Source organism: Phocoena sinus, chromosome 13 (assembly GCF_008692025.1).
Source record: "Phocoena sinus isolate mPhoSin1 chromosome 13, mPhoSin1.pri, whole genome shotgun sequence".
NCBI lineage: Eukaryota > Metazoa > Chordata > Mammalia > Artiodactyla > Phocoenidae > Phocoena > Phocoena sinus.
In genome coordinates this window covers 25,684,366-25,698,946 of record NC_045775.1, presented here as the reverse complement: position 1 = coordinate 25,698,946, position 14,581 = coordinate 25,684,366, and the positions used below count along the sequence as shown (strand labels likewise).

At 38.2% G+C, this 14,581-nt stretch overlaps 1 protein-coding gene across 3 annotated transcripts in view; it reads left to right on the top strand.

Annotated features, from left to right (window-relative positions):
• The window catches only part of NLRC4 (NLR family CARD domain containing 4), a 39,220-nt gene that overhangs the window by 23,996 nt on the left and 643 nt on the right, over window positions 1–14,581 (top strand). The window lies entirely within an intron of this gene.

The following is a 14,581-nucleotide window of genomic DNA, read 5'->3' as shown; positions in this document are numbered from 1 at the left end:
AGGTCTTTAATCCATTTTGAATTTATTTTTGTGTATGGTGTTAGGGAGTGTTCTAATTTCATTCTTTACATGTAGCTGTCCAGTTTTCCCAGCACCACTTATTGAAGAGGCTGTCTTCTCTCCATTGTATATTCTTGCCTCCTTTATCAAAAATAAGGTGACCATATGTGCATGGCTTTATCTCTGGGCTTCCTATCCTGTTCCATTGATCTATATTTCTGTTTCAGTGCCAGTATCATATTGACTTGATTACTGTAGCTTTGTAGTATAGTCTGAAGTCAAGGAGCCTGACTCCTCCAGCTCCATTTTTCTTTCTCAAGATTGCTTTGGCTATTTGAGGTGTTTTGTGTTTCCATAAAAATTATGAATTTTTTTGTCCTAGTTCTGTGAAAAATGCCAGTGGTAGTTCGATAGGTATTGCATTGAATCTGTAGATTGCTTTGGGTAGTATAGTCATTTTCACAATGTTGATTCTTCCAATCCAAGAACATGGTATATCTTTCCATCTGTTTGTATCACCTTTAATTTCTTTCAACAGTGTCATTTAGTTTTCTGCATACAGGTCTTTTGTCTCCTTAGGTAGGTTTATTCCTAGGTATTTTATTCTTTTTGTTGCAATGGTTAATGGGAGTGTTTCCTTGAATTCTCTTTCAGATTTTTCATCACTAGTGTATAGGAATGCCAGAGATTTCTGTGCATTAAGTTTGTATCCTGCTATTTCCCAGATTCATTGATTAGCTCTAGTAGTTTTCTGGTAGCATCTTTAGGATTCTCTATGTATAATATCATGTCATCTGCAAACAGTGACAGCTTTACTTCTTCTTTTCTGATTTGGATTCCTTTTATTTCTTCTTCTTCTCTGACTGCTGTGACTCAAACTTCCAAAACTGTGTTGAATAATAGTGGTGAGAGTGGACAACCTTGTCTTGTTCCTGATCTTAGAGGAAATGGTTTCAGTTTTTCACTATTGACAACAATGTTGGCTGTAGGTTTCTCAGATATGGCCTTTATAATGTTGAGGTAAGTTCCCTCTATGCCTACTTTCTGGAGGGTTTTTACCACAAATGGGTGTCGAATTTTGTCGAAAGCTTTTTCTGCATCTATTGAGAAGATCATACAGTTTTTCTCCTTCAATTTGTTAATATGGTTTATCACACTGATTGGTGTGTATATAGAAGAATTCTTGCATTCCTGGGATAAACCCCACTTGATCATGGTGTATGATACTTTTAATGTGCTGTTGGACTCTGTTTGCTAGTATTTTGTTGAGGATTTTTGCTTGCATCTATGTTCATCAGTGATATTGGCCTGTAGTTTTCTTTGTGACATCTTTGTCCGGTTTTGGTATCAGGGTGATGGTGGCCTCGTAGAATGAGTTTGGGAGTGTTCCTCCCTCTGCTATACTTTGGAAGAGTTTGAGAGAGATAGGTGTTAGCTATTCTCTAAATGTTTGACAGAATTCGCCTGTGAAGCCATCTGGTCCAGACTTTTGTTTGTTGGAAGATTTTTAGTCACAGTCTCAATTTCAGTGCTTGTGATTGGTCTGTTTATATTTTCTATTTTTTCCTGGTTCAGTCTCAGAAGGTTGTGCTTTTCTAAGAATTTGTCCATTTCTTCCAGGTTGTCCATTTTATTGGCATATAGTTGCTTGTAGTAATCTCTCATGATCCTTTGTATTTCTGCAGTGTCAGCTGTTACTTCTCCTTTTTCATTTCTAATTCTATTAAGTCTTCTGCCTTTTTTTTTCTTGATGAGTCTAGCTAATGGTTATTCAATTTTGTTTATCTTCTCAAAGAACCAGCTTTTAGTTTTATTGACCTTTGCTATCATTTCCTTCATTTCTTTTTCATTTATTTCTGATTTGATCTTTCTTTCTTTCTTTCTTTCTGCAAACTTTGGGTTTTTTTGTTCTTCTTTCTCTAATTACTTTAGCTGTAAAGTTAGGTTGTTTGAGATGTTTTTTGTTTCTTGAGGTAGGATTGTATTGCTATAAACTTTCCTCTTAGAACTGCTTTTGCTGCATCCCATAGGTTTTGGGTTGTTGTGTTTTCATTGCCATTTGTCTCTAGGTATTTTTTGATTTCCTCTTTGATTTCTTCAGTGATATCTTGGTTATTAAGCAGTGTATTATTTAGCCTCCACATGTTTGTATTTTTTACAGATTTTTTTCCAGTAATTGATAACTAGTCTCAGCATTGTGGTTGGAAAAGTTACTTGATATGATTTCAATTTTCTTAAATTTACCAAAGCTTGACTTGTGACCCAAGATATGATCTACCCTGGAGAATGTTCCATAAGCACTTGAGAAGAAAGTGTATTCTGTTGTTTTTGGATGGAATGTCCTATAAATGTCAACTAAGTCCATCTTATTTAATGTATCATTTAAAGCTTGTGTTTCCTTATTTATTTTCATTTTGGATGATCTGTCCGTTGGTGAAACTGGGGTGTTGAAGTCCCCTACTATGATTGTGTTACTGTCAATTTCCCCTTTTATGGCTGTTAGCTTTTGCCTTATGTATTGATGTGCTCCTATGTTGGGTGAATAAATATTTACAATCATTATATCTTCTTCTTGGATTGATCCCTTGATCATTATGTAGTGTCCTTTTTCTATTGTAATAGTCTTTATTTTAAAGTCTATCTTGTCTGATATGAGACTTGCTACTCCAGCTTTCTTTTGATTTCCCTTTGCATGGAATATCTTTTTCTATTCCCTCACTTTCAATCTGTACATGTCCCTAGGTCTGAAGTGGGTCTCTTGTAGACAGCATATATACGGGTCTTGTTTTTGTATCCATTCAGTTAGTCTATGTCTTTTGGTGGAGGCATTTAATCCATTTACATTTAAGCTAATTATCCATATGTATGCTCCCATTACCATTTTCGTAATTGTTTTGTGTTTGTTATTGTAGGTCTTTTCCTTCTCTTGTGTTTCCTGACTAGAGAAGTTCCTTTAGCATTTGTTGTAAAGCTGGTTTGGTGGTGGTGAATTCTCTTACCTTTTGCTTGTCTGTAATTTCTCCATGAAATCTGAATGCGATGCTTGTTGGGTAATCTTGGTTGTAGGTTTTTCTCTTTCATCACTTTAAATATGTCTTGCCACTCCCTTCTGGCTTGGAGTTTCTGCTGAAAGATCAGCTGTTAACCTTATGGGGATTCCCTTGTATGTTATTTGTTGTTTTTCCCTTGCTGATTTTAATATTTTTTCTTTGTATTTAATTTTTGATAATTTGATTAATATGTGTATTGGTGTGTTTCTCCTTGGATTTATCCTGTACGGATCTCTCTGCACTTCCTGGACTTGATTATTTCCTTTCCCATATTAGGGAAGTTTTCAACTATAATCTCTTCAAATATTTTCTCAGTTCTTTTCCTCTTCTTCTGGGACCCCTATAATTCGAATGTTGGTGCGTTTAATGTTGTTCCAGAAGTCTATAAGACTGTCCTCAATTCTTTTCATTCTTTTTTCTTTATTCTGCTGTGAAATAGTTATTTCCACTATTTTATCTTCTAGGTCACTTATCCATTCTGCCTCAGTTATTCTGCTATTGATTCCTTCTAGAGAATTTTTAATTTCATTGATTGTGTTGTTCATCATTGCTTGTTGCTGTTTAGTTCTTCTAGGTCCTTGTTAAACGTTTCTTGTATTTTCTCCATTCTGTTTCTAAGATTTTGAATCATCTTTAGTATCATTCCTCTGAATTCTTTTTCAGGTAGACTGCCTTTTTCCTCTTCATTTTTTGGTCTGGTGGGTTTTTACCTTACTCCTTCATCTGCTGTGTGTTTCTGTGTCTTCTCATTTTCCTTAGCTTACTGTGTTTGGGGTCTCCTTTTCACAGGCTGCAGGTACATAGTTCCTGTTGTTTTTGGTGTCTGCCCCCAGTGGCTAAGGTTGGTTCAGTGGGTTGTGTAGGCTTCCTGGTGTAGGGGACTGGTGTCTGTGTTCTGGTGGATGAGGCTGGATCTTGTCTTTCTGGTGGGCAGGACTGTGTCTGCAGGTGTGTTTTGGGGTGTCTGTGACCTTGTTATGATTTTAGGCAGCCTCTCTGCTAATGGATAGGGCTGTGTTCCTGTCTTGCTGGTTGTTTGGCATGGGGCGTCCAGCACTGTATCTTGCTGGTTGTTGAGTGGAGCTGGGTCTTGGCATTGAGATGGAGATCTCTGGGAGAGCTTTTGCCATTTGATATCACATGGAGCTGGGAGGTCTCTGGTGGACGAATGTCCTGAACTCAGGTCTCGCACCTCAGAGGCACAGGCCTGACAGCTGGCTGGAGCACCAAGACCCTGTCAGCCACATGGCTGCTGGTCTTGTAGTCTCCTGGAGAGGCCTGCCCAAAGGTTTTGCCTTTCTTAGTGGTGCTCCAAGTTATGGATCTTTCCTTCCCTTAATTTCTAACTCTACTTCCACCTCCTCTACCCCCTCACTTTCCTTAACCCACCAAATCATATCATCTTGGCTGTCATTCTTTCAGGCTTCCCTGCCATTCCGGTTGATGTTGGAAGCAGGTGCCTTTTGTGACAGACTAATTAGTTAGCTAATAAATAATCCCTCTCAGGTAACTTCATACCTAAAGCAAGTTGGAAAGGATATGTCTTTTCTTCAAGGAGGCTGTTGGGGAGTGTATAGAATTAGAATTACAGGTGGGGGAGGCATTTTTAGGTAAAAACCTTTTACCATCTTTGAAATCTTTAAGTAGGTAGTTGCTTAATTTGCCCACTTCTAAGGCTGGCCATCGAGACCAGAGAAGGAGATGGTGTGTTTATTAAGAACTAAGCTAGGCAGTGATTTGCCATTTTACTTTAATAGCCTAGTGGCTAATCACTTCCATATGTAAATGAGAAATTTAAACATAACAGAAGACAGCTGACTCTTGGAAATTTAACTGTCATGATGTACCCCAAAATGCAAGTGAAAAAAATGACTAAATGAACACTCAATAGTAGTTGCTAATTTGTTCTCAAAGTGTTTTTAAAAAGAACTTGTGGAATTATCATTATATATCTAATAAAACCTAACATTATTATCCCTGTTTTATAAAGAAACAGGGACATCAGAAGGTTCTCATACTGAAGCAGGGAGAGGGTTAGAGACAGAAGAGTTGATGAAAGGAGGGAGAGAGTGTAGGTGCTGGCATGGCTCTCCTCCAGCCATTTCCTCCACCTCCCAGAGGTATAAAAAGCAGTCTACTTGGGCTTGAGGCATAAGCTGAAGAGTGAAAGCCAAGCGTTCTCTGCCTTTGCTCTCTAGCCAGGTGATAAGACTGCTATCTGTCAGGCCCCTCTAGAGGCTCTATCATTATGAAGTGGTTAGGTGCCTTTGTTTTGGAGTCAGACAGACCTGCCCATCCCTTCTGCTTGATAGAGGTATGGTCTGCAGCAACGTGAAGTCTCTGAGCCTCAGTTTGCTCATCTGTCAAATGGGGAAAATTATGATGTCTCCCATATGAGAGGTTATTGTGCTAATCCGTAATTGAGCTAATGCATATTAAGTAAGAAGTTCAACACTGACCCACTGTATATGCTCAATAAATGGTACTATGATCATTATCCTCTGGGGGGCTTCAAGGGGAACCAGATGCTAGGGTCATTTTCCTTTAAAAAAGATCTTCCTTAGCCTGCAAAATAAAATATAACCTGCTCGCTTCTGATGTATAAGACCCTTTATAACAGAGTTTCAATACACCTTCCTCTCCACCTTCATCTTCTGCATGCCTCCCCACCTATGTGAGGTTCCATCCTCATGGAACTCTTGCTAGTTCCCAGAAATGCCTTTGTATATGCACTCCCTCTAGGAAGTCCTTCACCTCCTCCTATAGTCCTTTAAGACCAAGCTGACATATCTCCTTCTTGGTGAAACAGTCTCCTTATGCTCCCTCTTCTGCACCGCTATACATAACCTAGATGGTTGTTTTAAGCCTCTTGTCCTGAGTCTTTTGAACTTTTTTTGACTAGGACCCACATTTTAAAAATATATTTTATCTCATGATCCAGTACACACATACATATACATTTTTAAAGTTTCACAGAAAGTAATTATCTTTTGCTATGTGTGATACACTCTGTTATTTTCTATTCTTACTATCTATCCAATTTCACTTAAAACAAATGCTGATTGCAATCCATTAAATTCATCTCATGTTCCTCTAAAGGAGGGGATACCCTGAAGCTTAAGAAAAAGCACTTATCCAAAAAAGGAACCCTGTTTCACTGTTGGTAGGAATGTAAGTTGGTGCAGCCACTGTGGAAAACGGTATGGAGGTTCCTTTAAAAACTAAAAATAGAGTTACCATATGATCCAGCAATCCTAGTCCTGGGCATATATCCTGAGAAAACTCTAATTCAAAAAGATACATGTACCCCAGTGTTCATAGCACTATTTACAAAAGCCGAGACGTGGAAGCAACCTAAATGTTCATTGACAGATGAATGCATAAAGAAGATGTGGTGCATATATACAATGGAATATTACTTAGCCATAAAAAGCATGAAATAATGCCACTTGCAGCAACATGGATGGATCTAGAGATGATCATATTAAGTGAAGTAAGTCAGAGAAAGACAAATATCATGATATCACTTATATGTGGAATCTAAAAAAATGATGCAAATACTTATTTACAGAACAGAAATAGACTCACAGACATAGAAAACAATCTTATGGTTACCAAAGGGGACAGCGGGGGCAGGGGGAGAATTTGGGATTAACATATACACACTACTATACATAAAATAGATGGGCAAGAAGGACCTACTGTACAACACAGGGAACTATATTCAATATCTTGTAATAACATATAATGTTAAATAATCTGAGAAAGAAAAAATATACATACACACATATATATATATATATATATATAGAACAATCAATTTGGTGTACACCTGAAACTAACACAACATTGTAAATTAACTATACTTCAATTTTAAAAATGGTTATTAAAAAAAACCCCACTGCTCTAATCCATATCCTGGATCCAGGGCTTCTGTTTCCATGGTCATTTCTGGCTCTGCATTTCTGCTCTTGTGTGACTCTAGATCTGTGTAATCTTGCCTCCTGCAGTGATTCCTTTCCCTACCCTCCAAGTCAGGGGTCCACAACCCCCGGGCCTGCAGACCAGTACTGGTCCTCGGCCTGTTAGGAACTGGGCCGCACAGCAGGAGGCGAGGGGCGGGCCAGTGAGCAAAGCTTCATCCACTGCTCCCCATTACCGCCTGAGCCATCTCCACCCACCAACCCACACCCGCTCCCCTGTCCGTGGAAAAATTGTCTTCCACAAAACCAGTCCCTGATGCCATAAAGGTTGGGGACCGCTGCTCCAAGTCACTCAGATCAGTAGAACAGTCACTTATCCTTAATTTCTACTGGAAGGCCCCAGTATAATTATAGATGTAGCAGATTTACTGAATGCTTATAAGTAATTGGGAAGGGTGGGATTACATGATAGTTCTGAATAGCAGATTAAATTTAATATTGGCACTTCCCCATTCCCAATGAGATGCAAGAACATTTCTGCCAATTCAGGCTCTAGTTGCCTGTCAACTGCCCTGTCTTCCTCCATCCCCATCTCTTACAGACCCCAGCAATCCAAAACAAACAAACAAAAAATCCCTCCATGTTATTATGATGAGTAATTCAATTATATCTAGCACCCTAAGCCCAAGCTCGGTTCAGGACCTTCCTTCACATAGCCAAAGATATATTAATGTGCTCTATAAACAACAGGCTTCAGTTCCAGGTCTCTCCTCTACCTCTCCACCACTGGGCTCTATAAACATCAAAGAGAAGAAAAGATTTATTTCCTCCATAATATGAATCATGTTAAAAGGCAGATGAAGCCAGAATTAGGGTTCATTTTGTTTTTGTACTTTTTAATTGAAGTATAACATACCCACAGAAATGTGTACAAATCCTAAGTAGATAGTACAAGAAATTTTCATAAGGTTCACATACCCATGTAACTAGTACCCAGATCAAGAAACAGAATCTGATTGTCAGCTTTATAGCTCCCTTCTCCCAAGGGTAACTGCTATCCGGACTTCTAACATCATAGATTGGTCTTGACTGTTTTTGAATTTTATATAAATGGAATCATGTAGTATGTATTCTTTTGTGTTTTCTTTGGTTGAACATCATGTGTGTGAAATTCATCCATATTATTATGTGTAGTCATGGTTCATTCATTCTCATTGTTGTAAAATCTTCTATTGTGTGAACATACCTCAACTGATTTTCCCATTCTACTGTTGATAATTTGAGTAATTTTTAGTTTTTGAATATTGTGAATAGTGCTGCTATGAACAACCTTGTATATATCTTTTGGTGAACAAATGGCCACATTTCTGCTTGGTATCTATGTAGGAGTGGGTTTGGATTACAGGTAAAGATTATAGGTAAGAATATGTTCAGCTTTAGTACACATGTCAGTCTTCCAATGTTCTTATATTCAATTCAGGTTTTAAAAAACAGTGGTTTTCATTATTATATACAGGAATTTATTTTTATTAGAGCACTTACCATTTGAATTTAGAGAATGTATTCATATGTCTGTCTGCCCCACTAAACTGTGAGGTCTTTGAGAACAGGCCCAGGCCATTAGACTTGGTATTGAGCATATATCCCAAACTCAATAAATATTTGTTGTATGAATGAACAAATTAACTTACAGCACTTCCGCAATTTGCCATGAGATATAGGCTAGCTTGGGTTCTTAGAAACCCAATTATAGTAAATGCTATTTTCTTATATATAAAATCAACCAAAAATTCTAAAATACACTTGTATGATTTCACAACCTCTTTACTATATCTGAACCAACCAATTGTTCAAGCCTCTAGCATAAGTTTCCTGGCTCTGGTCCATAACACCTCTCCTGGATCAGACCTGGCTTTGGGATTCCCATCCCCATTTAGTGACGGTATATGTGATGGATGAGATGCAATATGCCTTGAAATGGGATAAGAAAATGCAGACTGGTAATAAGAGATGGGGAGTCTAATGAAATAAGGGCTACATAGGAAGAAGTAAGGAGGAAATATGTCATAGGAAGTATTTAATGAGATACAGGGTAGGGGAGATGCACTGGAGACATAGGGAGTATTTTCAGAAAAGTACCTTTTTACCAAAGGTTTTAGACACCTCCTGGTCCTAACTGAAACCTGGTTCTCCCCTACAGCTGTTTAGTCACTTTTTATTTTCTTGATTTTTATGCCTCTCAGAGTTCAAAGGCAAGGTGAGGTTCTCCTTGATTCTCATTCTGCCCTTCTAGTCCTCTCCTTCTCCAACCTCATTAAGGATTCCTACTCCCATGAAGCTTAGGCCATTTAACTGGACTATGGTTTGTCCTTTGTTATTGCTATGAATTCTGAACTTCTTGTCACCTTTTCTTATTCACTGAAGCCTTTGGCAACTGTCTTACAGAATTCCTCACCCTCTAACTCTGGTCATCCACCTAGAAGACTTCACTCCTTTTGTGAAGCTACTCAGGCAACACTCAGGAACCTCCTCTTTGGTCCTTCTCTTCCATTCTCCTTCACCCATCTGTGAGCATGGAATTATCAGATTATGAAAATTCCACTTAAAATTGTTCTACCTCTGAGATATTAAATTCAGATAATCCATTCTCAAACAACAACCTTCTAAATTTCCATCCTGGTTACTCAATGACTCATCACCAGTTCATTTTACTTCATTGGGACTTCCCGTCTGTTGAGTTCACTACTATCTACTTACTGAATAGCCCCTGTCTATCTCGACTTCCCTTCCTACTTAGTTTAAATTCCACCCTTCATCCTGCAAACATTCTTGTCACAATAGCTGAAACTCTCATGGCCCACAGTATTACAAGTCAGTGTAGGCAATGACAGTTAGTGATGGATGTGTGTGACAGATACAATAGTGAAATGAAGAAAGTATAATGAGAGGTGGAGTCTCTAAATAAAGAAAGACTACTTAATGAGATGCAGGGAGAAAATGAGATGTGGCGGAAAGGTATGAAATTAGATACAGTGTATTTGCTGGCAAAACTGAAAACCTGGATTGTCCTTAATTTTCCACTTTTTCTGTACCTACACTCAGGTTACTGGGGAAAATCACACAATTTGGCAGATAGGTACACTACAAGTTTATAGTGACAAGTTTCAACAAAAATATTTAGAGCAAATGGTAAGAAAGCATTATATAACGAAACTTGTGGTATGCAGCAAAAACAGGGCTTGAATAAAATTCTCATCATCTTAAATACTTATATAAGAAAAGGCTGGAAAATTAGTAAGTTTCTAATTTAAGAAGCCAGAAAAACAGAGTAAACCCCAATACAATAAACATGAGTATAAATCAATGAAATAGAAAACAAAAATACAATTAAAAAAAGACTAGTAAAGCTTAAAGTTGGTTCTTTAAAAAGAGTAACAAAATAGATAAAAATTAAGCAAGACTGATCAAGAAAAAACAGAGCAACACAAATAATTTCATTAATCAAAATGGAGACATAAGCACATGTATGTTTGTAGTGGCTTTACTCATATCACATATCTGATAAAGGACTACTATCTAGAATATATAAAGAACTCTTACAACTCATTGATAAAAAGACAACTCAATGTTTAGAAAGGCAAAGGATCTGAATAGGCATTTCTCCAAAGAAGATACATAAATGGCTAATAAGCATCAGAAAAGATGCTCAACATCATTAGCCATCAGGGAAATGCAAATCAAAGCCACAGTGAAATGCCTCTTGCAACCCACTGGGACGGTTATAATAAAACAGGTAATAAGTGTTGACAAGGACATAAGAGAAATTGGAAACATTCAATTTTAGAATAGGAAAACATTCTGGCACCTCTTCAAAAGGTTAAACATAGAGTTACCGATTGCACCCTGAGGTACCCAAGAGAAAATGAAAATATATGTCCATACAAAAACTTGTACAGCAATGTTCATAGCATGTTTGGACAACCCAAATGTCCATCACTACTGAATGGATAAACAAAATGTGATATATCCATATAATAGAGCATTATTCAGCCATAAAAAGAATGAAGTATTAGAATACACTATAACATGGATGAACCTTGAAAATATCATACTAAGTGAAAGAAACCAGTCACAAAAGACCACATTATGGTATGACTCCATTTATATGAAATGTCCAAAATAGGCAAATCTATAGTAAAAGAAAGTAGATTAATGGTTGCCAATGTCGGGGGTAGGGTGGGAATGAATGCTAGTGACTGTGGAGTTTATTCTTGGGGATGATTAAAATGTCCTGGAATTATATAGTAGTGTACAACTTTGTGAATATACTAAAACCCACTACAGTTACACTTTAAAAGGGTGAATTTTATGGTATGTGTATTATATCTCCCCCAAAAGTCCATAAAAGTATATCCTAAGCAATGTATTTTTTAGACATAGAGTGCTTGTCAAAACCACATTTTAAAAAATACAAAAGAATGATAAACTCTACATCAGAATAGTAGTTTCTTTGGGTCACAAGGTGGCAGACGAGTACAATAGGGGGATACCACATAGTAGATCCTAGTTTTTACCCATGTTCTTATTCTCAGGCCAAGTGATAGATTCATGAGTGAACAGGTGAAATTAGTGACCTATCCAATTCTGAATACATGAGGTCCATTAAAACAATAAACAATCTCTCAACATTTCCTGGCAATCTTACTGTGCCTCTGTATGCAGCACTCTCTAAATAAACAATTTCAAACTTTATTCTCCTTAATCCACCAGTCTTCCACTATTTCACAGTGGATGTGATTCTTTTTTCCGTCCTGTTACATTATAGTAGGTCTCTCCCCTCCTATCTAAGGGCAGTCTCTGTGCTCTACCTGTGCTTCAGATCCCAGCCCTGCCCTCATTCCTGTTCAAGGACAGCATTTCACCAATTATGCACCTCTTTACTGACTCTTTCCTATCAGTTTTGTTTTCATTATCTATCAGTTTTTAAAGATGCTCAAATCTCTCTCATTTTAAATAAAACTCTTCCTGACTCCTATCTTCCTACTATGGCTATCTATCAACCCCTGTCTTTCCCTTCGAGGCAAAAATTTATGTACCCTCAGTACATCTCCACTTCCTGATCATCCTCTGCTTCCTACTCATTCCAGCTGATTCTCTACACACCTGCATGTGTCTTAATTCAATGGAAAATTTCCAAAGTGTTTCACTTACCTGTGTAAAAGTTGACACTGAGCACTCCCCCTCCTTTTTGAAATGTGCTCTTGACTTCCATGCTACCTTGGTTACTTCTCAGTGTCCTTTGCAATGGCAATTCCTCTACATAGATATTAAATGCTCCAAATTTCTCTTAAAACTTGGTCCTAGGTTCTCTGCTCTTCTTCCTTAGAGATTACATTTAATCTTAAAGCTTTAAGTGCCATTTTAAAATTCTGACTCCCAAAATTTTGTTTCTAGCCCATCAGCAATCTGGGACTATCAGAAAGAAATCATTGCTAGCTCAGGGATCTATTTCACCTGTTTTAACTTAACCCTTTTTTAGATGACATAGTTTGATTTAAATGTTTGAGGCGGAACTCTCTTATCCAGCATGTTCTCAAAAAGACAGCCATCACATCTGAACTCCATTATCCAGTTTGCTCTCAAAAAAAACCACCACAGACCGTACTCATGTTCTAGCTCAGTGGTAAATCCTGGGCCAAATCATTCTGCCACATGGATCCTGATAATTTTCCAAGTGCTCTTTCTTGTTTTCTAATTGTATTCTTTTAAAAAAATAGCATCTTATTTTTGTTGTGTTAGACACAGTAACTTTTTAGGGTCTCTGAAAAAAACTAGGTTTTTGATGTTAGTTTCTCCTGTTCCCTATGTTGCCTCATTTTTGTTTGGCTTTTAGTCAAAGGAACAGCCTTCCTTGTTGGCGGCTGTTCTCAATTCTCTGGTATTCCTATACTGTTCTCTTCTCATTTTAGAGTGAGGCACAAGTTGATAGGAAGCTCTGTGCACCTCAGGGAGGGGGTTAGGTTCACTGTGGGTGATGAGGAAAGAAAAATAGACTCTTCCTTTGTGGAGCCTTTCCTTGGAGGCAATTCAATACTACCTGAGAAGGATCCTTACTCCTGAAGCATGTAAGCCCAATTGCCACTGCTCTGGAAACAAAGTGGAGTTGCAAAGCCTATTGCCTTTGTGTGCTCCCAGGGCACCCTGACCTACCACAGCACCTAACATCCATCTAATTACTTTTTTTTTAATTTATTTATTTTTATTGAAGTATAGTTGATTTACAATGTTGTGCCAGGAATTACTTTATAATGTATGTTTTCGCACTATATTATAAGCCCAATGAGACAGAGACCATGTATGTCCTTTTACATATCCCCAGCACCTAGCACAATCCGGGGTACACCTAGCACAAAAATGTTTGCTGAATAAATAAATGGTAAGAGCTCTGGGTCAGGGGAACTACAGGGTGGTCTCTGGCAACACTAGAGTTTTGTTTAGGATGAAGGGACCTTCAAGGATCAGAATCCTTCTACCCAGAGGATTTGAGATTCTGCCTGAAATTTGGATCAAGCCACTTGTGTTCTCCACAGCCCACGTATAGCCTACAGCTCTAAATGTCACAGATTCCTCTTTTCTCAGTAGTCTGCTCCTCTGCAGATTAAATGAACAAAATGCATGCCCTTGATTATGGATTATATTGCTTGTTCTTGGTTCTTTTGCTTGCGCACATTCTAGTAATTATGCAAGAAGCTCTCTTATTCTTTAAGCTTGGCAGACAGCCTGTATAAAGAGCTTACCCTCTGAGGATGGAATGGGCTTGAAATTCTTCTCTATTAAAGTTCCTTTTAGGTGGTGAAATCTGTTCTACTAGTTGGGAAGGAGAAATGAAGTTGCTCTTTGGGGAAGGAGCCTTATATACAGACACGCTAACTGGCAACCAGTATTTTGACTGACCACATGCCATGCTGGGAGGCATATGGGAAAGACAGCAGAGGCAGAAAGGACTTGAACATGAGGGATAAGAGAGAGCAGGAAGAAAGTTACCTATAAGGAAGAGAGAAGGGCTCATTATGGGAAGGAGAAAGAGAGGAGAAAGTGAGGCCCTATGCATGAGCTAGGCTGGGCACAGGCTAAGCTGGTGTAACAAAAGACCAAACCACACTTGGCTTACAGAACACAGAGCTTTATTCCCCTCTCCTATAATACTCAGAAGTGGGCAGGCCAGGCAGTTGGGGTGGCTTTGCTCTGTGCAGTCTTTCAGACCCAGAAACCTACTTTTTCTTTACTCCTCCATTCCTTAGGGTGTTATCTTTGATTTCATGGTAATGGCTAGGATGTCTACTTTCCCTTTGTAGGACGTACTTTAGAGTGCCCTATTCTGTAAGGAAAAGAGTAAGTTCCTGAGGAGTCTAGAGAGGGTTAAAAATAAGCCCAAAGCTCCAAATCTTGAGATACTGAAGGAACTTACTTACTCAAGTTCACAGTTAGGAATATTCCATATCCAAAGAAACAATAGTTAGGTAGTGTTTGCTTCTTCAGAAGAGGAAATGACCTAATATTGTCGAAGTCCAACTCCAGTTTTGAAAACAGGTACTGAATGTCTTAATT